We start from the raw sequence: 14,319 nt of genomic DNA on the forward strand, positions 1-14,319 counted from the left end.
CATCAAAGAAAAATTGTGTATTTGCACCTAAACCCATTGTTAAATTGACTCTTTTTCCACTAAAAACAACCTATAATCCTCATATTAAATGTCTACAGTACTAATTTACTTTACCAGAGGTCATTGAAGCCGTAGAAATGAGAGATATAATTTTGTCATCTCTGCTGCACATCACTGGGACGGGCAGCGCCCCTAGAGCGGAGAGAAATACATCACACATCAGTCTGTGACATCAGTTTTCCTTTTGGCTATTCTGGATGCAGCGTCACACTCATTCATTAGTGCAGTCCACTCAGAGAAGACGTTATTGTTCAGAGGTCGCGCAAATCTCTTTTTATTTTTTCAAAGCGGCTCTGAAAGGACTAAAGTTGAGTCATGCTCTTTGTTTCAGGTGCATCAAATAACCTTTTGTTCGGTTTGACGTGAACCTTGTTGCATCAGTGCGGTGTCAAAGATCATCCAGCTCCTGTCTAAGAGAGCTGAGGGGCAACATCAAGGTGCCACAGGTGGGTTTAACTAAGAAGTCCGAGGGGCAGAAAGGAAAACTGCAACGTGTGTAGCAATTGTGAGATATTGTGAGTTTAGAGTTATAATTTCTGCCTGTGGTCAGGACAGATTTAGCCATGATGAGTATCTGTTGAGTTGAGTCAGAAACTACACACTCAAAATCGTTCTTTTTAGACTAATTACATCCATACAACAGGTTTATTTGGTTAACTCAAGTTTTGACATTAAAGTTAAACAAAGCCATATAATCCCAGCTCCACAATATTTACTGATTATGATTATTCATAGAGGGCAAGGAAAATGTTTGTTTTTTTTTCCCCATAAATCACCTTAAAATCTACATTAGAGCTGAAACTATTGATTAATCAATTTGTCAGTTGGCATAAAAAAAATTCATTTCAATTCCTCTCTCTTGCAAAAATGCCAAACACTCTCTGGTTCCTGGCCTTCAGTTGTGATGATTTGGTGCTTTTCTTTGTCTTCCATGATTGCAAACTGAATATCTTTGCGTCTTCAAGCCATTAGTCAGACAAATTTAGCAATATGAAGATGTCACCCTGGGCTCATGGAAACCACGACAGAAATTTGTACATTTTTCTGACATTTTACAGACTAAATGATGTATTGATTTATCAAGAAAATAATTGGCAGATTAAACAATAATGAAAATAGTTTTTAATTGCAATCTTCATCTCCAAATGCCCCAACTTTGACAGCTTGGTCTAAGTAAACTGCTACATTTGCACAAATCTGGAAGATAGCGGCTTTGTGTTGTGTTGGCTCATGTCTGAAATATGATGTGTTCAGTTTGGTCTGATAGAAATGGTTCACATGGCGTACGTCATCATAACTGTAGATTAGCAGTGTCTAGTTGCGCCGGTGTTCTTCCTTTCGGGGAACTGTGGTCTCCAAACAGGTGCCTGAACACATTCCTTTGGTTTCCCTTCATGTTACACTGATTTCATGTCTTATTGGTTTGTTGTTGCATTCATGCACGCACAGGGCAGTGATGATGCTGGATTCAATTTTATATTTGCCACAGTAATGCTTTATATTGCAGCCCTCAACGTTTACTCATTTGGCAGACACTTTTATCCAAAGCAACTTACAAGTGAGGGAAAACACTCATTATTGATTAGTTCCTTTTTATAGCTTTAGGATACTTTTTAGATAATGGCACATTTGTGTATTGACATTGGAAGACACAGAGGTCCAGGGAAAAGAGTATAACCAGGAACATACTGCAGGCCTGTAGCCTACATGTCACTGCCTGCTTACATCACTGTACTTACAGCAGACTTCTGAGGTGGTACAGGTTTACGTTGACTGTGGAACTTCAAACAACTTCAACTTGCATTCAAAACTGATGCAAGTTTTGGGACCAAATGCCAGAACTACAGGCGGCAGCTGTAGGAAATATCTCAATAGTGTCCCTTAACAGTCACACTACTATTCATTTCACCACCATCGTCAATGGTGGACACTCTGTAATAATCTGTGTGTGACTGTCAAGGATGGTCATGCTCATGCACCTGTAATAATAGAACAGGTGCACCTTAGTTACGAAAGATTTATTGTATAAATTGTTTTGTGAGCCTCCTATCCCCTAACTTGACATCGTGCTCCACTGGTCCACTGCTAGTACAAACACTGACACTGTAAATTGGGAAGAATTATGCCGTATGTTGCAGGCCATCATCTAAAGTGTTCCCCTTGCTGCTGTAAAAAGGTTGTTTATTATATCAGCTCACACTACCTCTGTCTCTCAGAGCCGCTATCAGTGAAGCACCAAACTCTCAGGTTCTTGACATTTTCCTCAGGAACAGCTTCATCCTGCATTATGGCATTTCCTTCATCCTGATTTCCTTTAAAAATCTTCCTGGCTTCACTGGTAGTTTGGCTGTGTGTACCCAAAGTGCTTGTCGTCATGTTTCAGTTTCATCAGCTGCCACAAAGTAATGAAATGTCCTCCGCAAGTTGCATTTTGAGTGACGATGTGGTCGTCTGCATCTTGGTGTCATTAGCCATGGTAAACTGTTCAGATTCTTCAACATGACTACCGCAGCATTCTTGTTTCTTGTAAAAAAAAAAAAAAAGAAAAGAAGAACACATAACACATTTAAATCTGCTGCATCATTAACTAGCCTAAAAGCAAATCTGTGACCTAGTCTCATATTGGCCATCATTAGAGTAATTAATGACAATCTCTAACTACAGAAAAGTCCCTCTAGACTGTCACCCTCAACCACAAATTGATTTGATTGTGAATCACTTACATTCCAACCTTTAACCCGTTATACTGTACTTTAAGGATCATGCCAGTGTTTATACATGATTTGTTTCATTTACTAAACCACATTTAAATTACTGATGACCATCCACTAAAACCTTTTTTCCTAATTTATGTCGACTTTCAGACTCTCTGGTATATGTGCTGGATGTTGTTGTACTCGTACTCTGTGTGGCTCTCCAATGATGTTTTAGCTTTTAAAATATCATCTTGGAAAAGACATTTTTTCTTTATGGGCATCAAAGCTGCCAATAATTGTTTGTTTTATGTAGGAAATCTCTGCACACGATTACCAAAGCCCAACAGAACATCTCCTTGAGATAATTAATTTTGGAGCTTGGACACAAAGATGTATGGTGCCAGGGAGGAAACAGTTCCAGTCTGGCAGTGTTGTTATTGTCATCATCTTCATCTGTGCATCTTTTTAGCTTTTAGCTCTGATATTGAATTTTGGTTCGTTTGGTTCTGCAGGTTTTAACATGAGGTGTCACCACTGCGGTTAAAATTATGTATGTAAATTATTTTTATTTTTTTTCGGTCATGCAGTATTTGAATTGAAGATACCTGATATTCTCCAGTCATGACCTATGAGTTACAGGCTATTCAATAAGTAAGAAAAAATTATACAACACTTTTCAAAAGTACAACACAAAGTGATTTGCAATTGCAAAAAAGACGCTAAACAGCAAAACAAGCAAAAGCTGTGAAAGAATGAGAAAAAATCAGGGCAAGTAATCTTTAGTAAAATGCTTCTGAGTATAAATATGATTTGAGATGATTTTTCACCTGAGATTCCTGAGAGGCCTATTGCACCTGTATGAGATCAGCAACTCATTATGGTGGAGCCAAATTAATGGAATCAGAAGGAAATATTTTTGAAATATCACTATGGTCAAGTGCAAATCTCTGCAATTTGTTTGATAAAGGTCAAATGTGTCACAACAACAATAATTGAAGCATTGTGGTTCTGTAGAGATGCTACAAATCATATTCTCCAGATGTAAGGGGACAAAAATTACATCATCATCATTTTTAAAAATTTTTTCAATGAAAATAAAATGGAAAAATTATGATGATGCCGAATTATTTTATTTCTGCATATTGTTCCGCCCTAGTGGACACAGTCATGGTTCTCAGAGGATGAAACATAATGACTTTGGTCTGACTTTTCCTTTATTGTCAATAGCCGGTTTACACTTATGGTTCTGAGTGAAATGTCTCAAATACTATTTGCTGGATTGCCATGAAGTGTGGAACAGATACAGCATGGTTGTGGACACAGCTGAGTCTTGTTTGATTAAAACTAACAGGGCTGAATAACTGATTAAAGGTGTTTCACAAAGTCCAACTGGGAATCAAAACCGAACCCTCGGTTTCTGGAAACCACTGTTGAGTTAGAAGCCAGGGAACCTGAAGAGCTGTCATGTAATTTAAGATCTGATCTGAGGCAAAGACCAGAACTTCACTTTTGTTGTGATTTAAGTGCAGGAAACCATGATACACTCAGGCACTAATCTCCTTAAAACAATTATGTAATATGATTGCAAGTTCCCCAGGTTTCACAAATACATAAATATAAATTAAATATGTCATATGTTACGAAACCCAGTGTATGCACAGTATAACAGAATAAAATAACAATAATCCTCTGTTCTCCTCTCCCTAATATGAGTCTATTCAAGCAAATCATTGATTAGCCAAGTAAAGGAGCCGCTGATTCCCTGTTGTTTGAAAAGACCACAACTCCGAGTCTACTGCTCCGCATGTGAATCTCATTTTCACTGGATTTGTGACTAAGCACACATCACTTTCTTCAAGATGTAGTGTTTTCAGAGATTGCCTTAAAAAAAAAAAAAAAAAGCACTCCAGACTTTCTCTGGGCAAAAATAGCACACATCTTTATGCAGGAGCTCCCAGAACAAAAACACTCAAAGTTGTTTGTTTTTTTTCCACCCAGCAGTCTCGTAGGTACTTAAGCTGTCCCGGTGTCCCACACACTCTGTTGTCTCAAGCGCTGCCATTGTTGCGGTTGTCATTATAATCCCTGCCATTATGAGACGAGGCTGTGTTGGTATCATAGGTGGGTGGCGGAGAAGAACATGGCTGTGGAGAGGCGGATGGATGAAGAGCGAGGGGTCGGAGGGATGAGTGCCTCGTCTCCCTGACAGCAAATGGACTCAAATGAATCCAATTAGCGGGCCTTCTTTGTGCCAGAATCTCCTGTTTGTGTCAATATTCATGTGGAGGCTCAATTAGTCTTATAACCCTCTTAAGCACAATCGCTCATCCAGGCATATTAACTCAGGCTCTCACTTATTCACTCACTCATTTTTCCCACTCATGGATCCATTGGTTTCCATGCAGCAGCTCCTTCATTCACTTGCTCACTCATTAATTTGTTTACTCAGTCACTCTTTCACAGCGGCACGTCTGGTACATTTTGAACGGTATGATCTGTGTGTGGTTTGGTTATTTTCAAGTGTAATTTATTAAGAAAATTTTGTATTCTTTCTCTCTTACTGTGACAATTATCTCTGTCTATTTGTGTTATGTTGCAAGTAGATACATAAAACCCATGAGAGGAGGCCAAGAGACAGAGTGAGGGTAACATGTTGCAATAGCATGGAAAACTAACGCTGAGTAATGGAGGAAAAAGGGCATAAATGTATTCCTGGGTCAGGTTCTGGTCTTAGATTTGGCATAGTGGTGGAGTCGAGACTTATACCTGCTTTAATTGAATGAATGATTGATTGATTGATTGATGGAAACAAACTGCGAACATGTCAGCAAAGAGCTGCTAATTTACTCACCCTGCAGATAAAGAGCAACATTATCGTTAATTTGAAGTTGAGTTTCTGGTCATGTGAAAGCCAGTCTAGTATTCACTCTCCTTTCGCTCTGTTTTGGTCTCTACCAACTGTTTTTAACAGGTTTACAGGTGCAGCTCCTCAGCTATCATCATCTCGAAACACATTTACATCGCAAAAGGGCGAAACAGTGTATTACATAGGTACCACAGTTACTGGACATGGAGCAGGCAGGGATCAAAGAGGGACAATTTACAGAGGAGAAGATGTAGAAATAGAAGTAAGAGTCGTGGTATGAGGGAGAGCTGGACACAGATGAGGAGACAAAAGGAGGACAGAGGCAACATGCTTCTGTGAGAACATCATGGCAAAGATGAAGATTTTTTGTGTGTTAAAAAGCCAAATATCAGATGAAATACTGTGACCAGATAGAAGTGTTTGGATAGCCAAAAAGATTTTGGAGCAGATTTTAATTTAGTTTTTCAGCTCTAAATAGTTTCTTATATTCAAATAGTTTTTCTGTAGAGACCAAACACAGAGCGAACAAAAAGATTGAATTTTGGAATTAAAGTTGTGAGGTGGACAGAAACACGACTCCAGATGAATGATATTGTTGCCTCATAACTGCTGAATGTTTAAATAAGAAACTTAATAGGCGATGATGTGTCAAAGTTATTTTCACCACTTGTTCCCTCTCTCCCAAAGTGCCCAAAAAAACCCAAACTGTTAATTTTTTTAATCAATTTTAGTGACAGTGATGATCTCACTGGTGAAGTTCTCAGGACTGAGTCAGTGATAGTCTTTTGTAGGACAAACACAGTGTTGTGCTGCTCAATCTGACGTGACGAGGTGATTGCTCCTAGAGTTTTGAGTATTGTAGCAGAGTTTCAGAAAATGTGCCTAAGCAGTTTGAGAAAAAGTACTAATTTAAAAACTAGTAATATGCTCACTCATTTACTCTAACTCGCATTCGGTCTGTCACTCACCCACATATTACCTTGCTTACTGTCTCAAATTTGCTCATTCAGTCAAATTTCACTCACTCACTCATTTACCAACACTTACTCTCTGTCACTATCCTACACACACACACACACACACACACACACACACACTCACTCACTCACTCACTCAGATTTACAGTCGCTAACAGGTGTGACTTTCACAGCTTCGGCCGTTGGCAGCGACTGAAACTGCGGATGAGGAACGAGCAGCATGTTCCTCCACAACCTTAGTCATCACATCACAGGGAACAGAGAGAATAGATCATCAGTCTCTGCAACAGCTCCATCATACTGTAGTGTGAGTTATTGAAGTTTATTACCGTTAAAATGTCAAGGGTTTAACTGATGAAGAGAGATACATTGTGTTTATTTCTAATGTAAATGTGGCCATAAATAATACGGTTATTTGTGGACCACTTCAGGGTGAAGAGTTCAGGGGATGATGGAGGGGGATAAAGGAGGCTGAGGAGGGCTTGGGTTATGTAGGAAATCATTTCAGGGTAAACAAACTGTGGTTCTCATGCCAGAGGTGAAAGATACTTGTCCTAAGCCTGTCTTTTCTTTTTTTTCAGTTTATTTTTACACCCAGAGAGTCAAGGTTGCGCTCTGCTTCTTGAAAGGAAGGAGCTAATCTGTCGCCTAGCAACACCTCCCACTCCTGCATCGAAGCGGGAGTGAGAGAGAGAGAGGGAGGATGTGGAGTAAAGAGAGGAGTTGAGGAAAAAAGATAGAAATTTAGGTACACAGAGAGGAAGAGAGGGACGACCGGGAACATGGTGAACTGACTGGGGAACTGGATGATGTACATTTGTGTGTAAGATCTGAATAATTATGTTCTTAAAGCTGAAACTTATCCCATGTATGAAACAGTCCTATATAATACATACATATATAAACACATACACACTCTGTTTTATCTGCTCTTTAGTTTTTATCCTGAATTTCAAACTCTGATCAGGAACAGGGGCTTCAGCTATAGACACCCTGAACATCTGTTGCATCTGTTCTCCCTGTATAACAATTTACCTGTACTGTTCCTATTAAACAAAAAACTCACATAGAAAATGAGATTTCAATCACCAATTCAATAATCCCTACATTATCAAAATTAGGGTTTGTGTCTGTGAAACTGGTTTCACAAATGTAGGAGCTGAAACTCCATAAAGATATTATAGATAAATAAATTCATATTATCTCACAGTCTGCTTCAGTGACCGTGAATGCAGAAGATTTTAGAAGATTTCTTTTCCAGGGCGTTTTCCTTCAGTATTATTATTATTGTTATTTTTATTATTATTATCATTATCATTATCATTATCATTATCATTATCATTATCATTATCATTATCATTATCATTATAATTATAATTATTATTATTATTATTATTATTACAGTGATCATGCACATACAGGAGTGGAGGAAGGGGTATGGCATTTAAAGACCCTCGGCTGGATTTGAATCAGCAATACTGTTATATAGTTCCTATCTCAGCCACTAGGTCAATAGGGCACTCGCCTAGACTGGTTGTTATGTATGAACTGTATCTGTTGCTTTATTTATTTTTACATAATTACATCTGCAAGACAAATGGTTACCACTCTCAATAGGACAAGGGCAATATCCAGGAAGAATGGATGAAATGAAATGATGAAAAATAACACGGTTAATAAAACATAATCAGGTACAGTGTGAGATGGAGTCCATGTAGGTAAAGGTACTTGACATTGACATTGTCTGCATGTATTTTTATATCATAATGAGTCAGTCACACTACACAAAGAAAAACAATTCAAGGGTGCCCCGGTGGACTAGGGGTTCAGATGCTGACCATGAACCACCTCTGTCCCCACTCTGGATCTGGGCGGCACCTACAGTACGTTACATGTCATTGTTCTTCTCCTCATCTCTCTTTAAATCATTCAGGAGGCGTTAACAGCTTCTCTGCCTTTTTTAAAGAACATTTTTCAGATAGAGAGATATGGACAGGACATATGGAAAAAGGGTGGAGGGTGACATTAAACAAAAGTCCTGGGCTTGAATCAAACAGGAGATGTTGCATTTATGTGATAGATTTCTCCGACCACTGTGACTGTTTTCTGTCTTTTTCTAGGAACTCTTGATGGAACTCAAAATCATCTCTCTCTCCAAAATCAATATTGACCCTCCAGGTTGGGAACACTGATCTAGGTGAATCCTCTTACTGATTGCATGCTGGGACAGACTCAACCCCCCTCACGCCACCCCCATGGGTAAGCAATTTTGTGTCTCTAAATATATCAGCAGCACCACAAACACTCATAAAACAAAAGCAATGACAATTACTCTTAAACAAAACTGAAAACACAATATATACACATACATACATACACACATACACACGAACACACACACACACACACACACACACACACATATAAAACTGGTAAATGTTCAAATGTTTAATGATAACACCTCAGTACACACTCCAACACCTTCACTGCCCGTCACTCTGACTTGAAGTCTGTCGGATCCATCGACAAACAGACGCAACTTGTGAATATAAACCATACAAACACCCACGCACACAGCTCCACCCACACTCCTGCTCCTCACCTCCTGCCTTTATCCATCACTCCCTGCCTCCTTCTCTTGGTTTGGCTTTGTGAGCCAGTAGCCTTGTGCCTTTTCTCTCCGCTTTTCAATATGTAGTTTATTTTTAGCAGCCACGGCACAGAACAGGAGGGCAGAAGTTTTTCACTAGTGCTCTTTGGTTGTGTTCGAGTTCTCTGTCTCCTCAAGGTCCCTCTGGATTATACTTAGACTCACAGGAGAACATGCGGACAATAACTCGGTAAATAGCCTGGATATTTCTTTTGAGGATGGAGCCTGCCACGAGAGGCTTTATTGTACTGTGTGAGACTGGACGTGCGTCTGTGCTCAAGGATAAGATCTGTATCAAAGTACATTTCAGATGCACTTTTTAAAGTAAAACACATGTCACACTAACATTTGAATACAAGAAGTACTTGCAAGTCTTTGTTTCATTTGGAAATTGGTACTAGAAAGTATTTATTTAACATGCAATATTTATATTTCTGTATTTGTACATAGCATTTGTGTTCTTATTATCTAGATATTTGAAACATTATGGCTTTTTTATGGTGGACACAAGCGTTTTTCTTCTCCCAGAGTACTGTACTGTAACATACCAGAACAGACACTGACTCTTTCTCCCCACAGTAAGTTGGTGCTGATGCGGGGTTGCCATGGTGACGTGATGTAGATGTGTTACATCATGAGAGACCTCCTAGCAGCAGATCTTTCATTGAGACTCCCTCTGTTTTTCGCTCTGTGTGTCTCGCTCCCCTTGATTAACTCTCATTTTCAGACAAGAGGTCAAGCACAGAAATCAAATCGGGCCAAAGACAAAGACATAATATGTGGATGATTTTGCATTTGCTGTTAGCTTAAGTGTTCATTTTGGTTTGTATCATCCAGACATACAGTATGTTCAAGATGAACACATAGTTCGAGGTGTTGCATAACAAAAGCAGAGAGTGGGTTGATGAGAGTGAGGGAGGAACAGATGTGCTGAATGGGCTTCATATCAGCCAATAACCCACAATTGTACCTTCTTCTTTTCTTCCATTTGTCCTCTTTTTCCTTCACTGTCCTTGTGCACCGTGGCTCAAAATACATCTCTACTGACCTGACCTGGGGTTTTGATACCAATCACATGACTACACCCACATAACCATCAGAGTTGTCTTCATTATGTTCTCCCCCTCTGTGTCATCTACTGTCCCGAGCAATTTACTGATTCATTCATTCTGGGCTGATTCATGAATGGATGGGGTCAATTACTTGTGGCTCGTTCATTTCTTCCCATTGATGCCTGATTTCTATCTGGAGTGCTCCAAAAATACATTAACACACAAACAAGTACGGTGTCAATAAGCTGGAAAACAGGTAACAGGTTACAGATGAGCCTTTTTCCAGGAAAGCAGCTTTTTATTGGATATTCTTATTGTATTGAGTCATTAATAAAACACAAAATTAGAAACACTTATAAAAAGCCAAATGTACTGAATGAATGAATTCAGATGTGCGATTGTTGCCAATATTAGTGGTTTTTTACTGTCTGGAGAGATTTTATCTATTTTGAGAGGTTTTACAGTAATTGGGCAGATATGACGGGTCCAGTGATGAAATATAACTATGTACATTTACTCAATTACTGTACGTAGGTACACTTCCACTACACTGCATTTATTTAACAGCTTATTATCTAACTTATTATCTACTTTACAGATTAAGATTTTACATGAAATACATGAAAAGAAAGTTTATTTTAATTAACCATTTTAATTAACCATTCAATTAACCAAAAAGGGGAAATTACCTAAATTTCATCCCAAAAAAATGATCTAAAAAATGATGATGAATATAACAGAACTTTGTTTTTTCTTCTGTTTCTCTGCCGTGTTTATCATCATACGATCCACAAGATTTATTATGTGACCCTTGGCGAGTGACCCAAAAAAGTACTTTTACTGTTGATACTTTACCTACATTTTGCTGATAATACATCTGTACTTCATTAAGATTTTAAATGCAGGATTTTACTTGTGACAGAGTATTTTTACATTGGTGTATTGGTACTTTTACTTAAGGAAAAGATATGAAAATCTCTTCCACCAATGGTGGTCCCATGTGGTGGAAACATTCAGACCTTTTCCTTTATTAATGTCAAATGTACTTAATGCACCAAAAATAAAAGTACTCATTATGCAGAATATCCTGCTTCTAAATCATGAGTACTATAACCGGATTATAATTGTTGATGCATTCACGTGTACATCACTGTAATGTTGCAGCTGCTAAAGGCAGAGCACTTTATATACTGCTGGATAGTTGAATCTATCATTTTGAATCAGAAGTTATCCATTATATATTTAAATAATCTGATTCTGCAAAGTAATTGTAACTGAAATAGTCAAATAAATTTAGTAGAAGCAAGAATTGGAAATAGTGGAGTAGAATACCTCTAAACTGTTCTTAACTACGGCACCTGAGTGAATGTTCTTAGTTACATTTCACCGCTGGTTAAGCCACAGTGAGCTGTTCTTCTTTATCTGCCTCAGCAACTAAAAGTCACAGCCCAAATATCTGTTTCACAATCAGTTTGTGTTCTCTGATTCACAAAGTTCCTCTCCAGCTCCTGCTCCCCGGCATTCACATACCTTTCACTTTCTTCATTTCTGTTATTTTTCTCAGGGCTGAATGTCTTTTCAGCATAGGTCCCTTTTGCCGCCATACACCCACACACCCATAGCAACACGTTGTCGTTTCTTGGTAACCACATTTACGCAATGAGTAAAGAAATTGAAGGTAGAGCAGGCATGGATAAGGTCTAGCTTATAGCCTTATATAAATCTATCCAAGGCCCCTGAAAGAGGAGAGAGGTGTTGGGGTGGGGAGGATGGGGTGGGGGGGTCTCAGCATCTGGACCTGAAGTCTCAACAGCCCTCATGTAATTCAGCATCTCAGCTTAAGTTTCCTTTTATGTGAATGACAAAGATAGATAAATATGTTGTTCAAGTGTTTTTTGGGGGCCTCTGTGTTTGTATTTGCTCCTGAATCTGAACGTGGGCTTCAGTCATGCTGCAGTCCATGCTGTATGTGCAGTCATCCTCTCAGTGCAGTCATATTTTTAATTACACTGTTGTTAATCACTGACATGCGACCCATTATCCTGCTCGCTGCGATACCCTGCACTAAATTCCCAGGGTGTTCGTAGGAGATTACACTGACCCGAGGTGATGAACATACCCAGCAATTGAACCTGTAATTGGACCAGACTGATAAGCTAATTATTTCCAGAGCTAACAAGAAACGACTGCTGTTGTATCACAGGGTGACAATTTAGAGAGCATTTCACACGTAAGCTCCTGGATGATATGTGCAGGTCACTTCTGGTCTGACAAATGTTCATACTAAAAAGAAGAAGAAAATCCCACCGGATTTATTTCTAAATAATAGAAAATCCAATCAAAACTCATTGCGTTTGCAAATATATTCAACCTTTATTCAGCTCCGGTTAAGCAGCTCTTGGTAGTTAATTAGATACAACCAGCTGAAACCAGTCGAATGCAACAGTCCTGCAATACGTCCTTACCTCCATGACATTTATACTGTTCAGTTTTTGTTTACACTGATTCAAAGATTCAACTTGCTGTTGGCAGTGCTGTTGAATCATATTGTGTGATATGCACAGGTGTTTCTATTATTTTGTCCACCCCATTTATATCAGTGAGGGTGTAGGAACCACCTCTGTACATAACGAAGTGCAGCTCAACATCAACACAAACTACATCCACAAATAAAATCTGAAACTATTTATTGGTTATTGGGGCAGTGAATAGAATAAACATCAACCTCACTTCACAAACACAAACATCTGGACACATGTATGTATCTATATTCACATTAGCTGATCTAATCCTCTATCTTTCCAATTATCCCGACAACTGGAAACACTTGGGTTCAAGAGGACCTCATGATCAAAAGATTATTAGTAATCCAAAGAAAAATGATTCACCACCAAATTAGTGATTAGTTACTTTGAAACACAAATTGTATGTAATAATTTGTCTCTAAAAACACCTGAAACAAACCTCAGATGTGTCACTGTTGTTCTTTAAATGGACACTGCTGTGATTGTTTATGTGGTATTGTGTAACTGTCCTGCCCCTCTGATCTCTCTCTCTCTCCATATATCTATATATACTGTATGCAAATTCCCAGAGGAGAGAGCCATTTCCTGCCTAATGCCCTCACTAATTTACACTCCCTGATCACTGGGCCCTCTTTGTATTGTGCAGCCTGTTTTTGATGTCCCACAGATCCCACTGCCCGCTCTTTTCATTAATGAACTAATCTCAGTGTGGTGGTGGGTGCTGGGGGGCTGAGGGGCGTGGGTGGAGGGAAATGACACTCAACCTTGCTCTTTCATTCATAAATATAATACCTGCATTGTGGTGTAGTGGAGGGGGGAGGCATGGAGAGCCTTTTGTAATGCAATAGGAGATCAAAGGGGAACAGACTGCTCCTCTATCATTGCACCATGTCAAACCGAGGGACAGAAGAGGACCGGACAAACCTGGAAAGGTGTCTCTTCTGTCCACCATGTTTGTTCTGTCGCACTGGAGTTGTTGGTGGAGTCTGCCCCGCGTGAGCCTTCGTTTCTCCTCTTCCGGTCCCACGCCATCCCCCACTGCGGCCTACAGGGCACGGCTTGCCCAGATATGAGATCATTCTTGGGCGAAGGTGCCAAAAAATGAGGCCCTGGCGTTCCAGCACTCCCCTCTGCCACCCCAAACACTCCTCCCACTCGTCTGTGTGGGCACTGCCGCTCTCAAACACATGCTCCCCTATGTCAACACCCACACCCTCCGAACACAGACACACCAACCTGAAGACACACAAACACAGAGACACATAAACACGAGCAGAGGCATGCAGATTCTGGGTACAAACACAGGCCTACAGCACAAATGCAAACATTTTAAATGCTTTATCTTATTCTTCCAATTACATTACAAGACTCAGACACATCTACAGACACACGTTTACACATTCTCCTCTGGGCCCGCTGTGCTGATACAGTAGTTGTTTTGCATCTCATTGTAGTCGTTTTGCGTCTCTTTGTGGATGTTTTGTGTCTATTTT

The sequence above is a fragment of the Seriola aureovittata genome, chromosome 8 (assembly GCF_021018895.1).
Source record: "Seriola aureovittata isolate HTS-2021-v1 ecotype China chromosome 8, ASM2101889v1, whole genome shotgun sequence".
Taxonomy (NCBI): Eukaryota; Metazoa; Chordata; class Actinopteri; order Carangiformes; family Carangidae; genus Seriola; species Seriola aureovittata.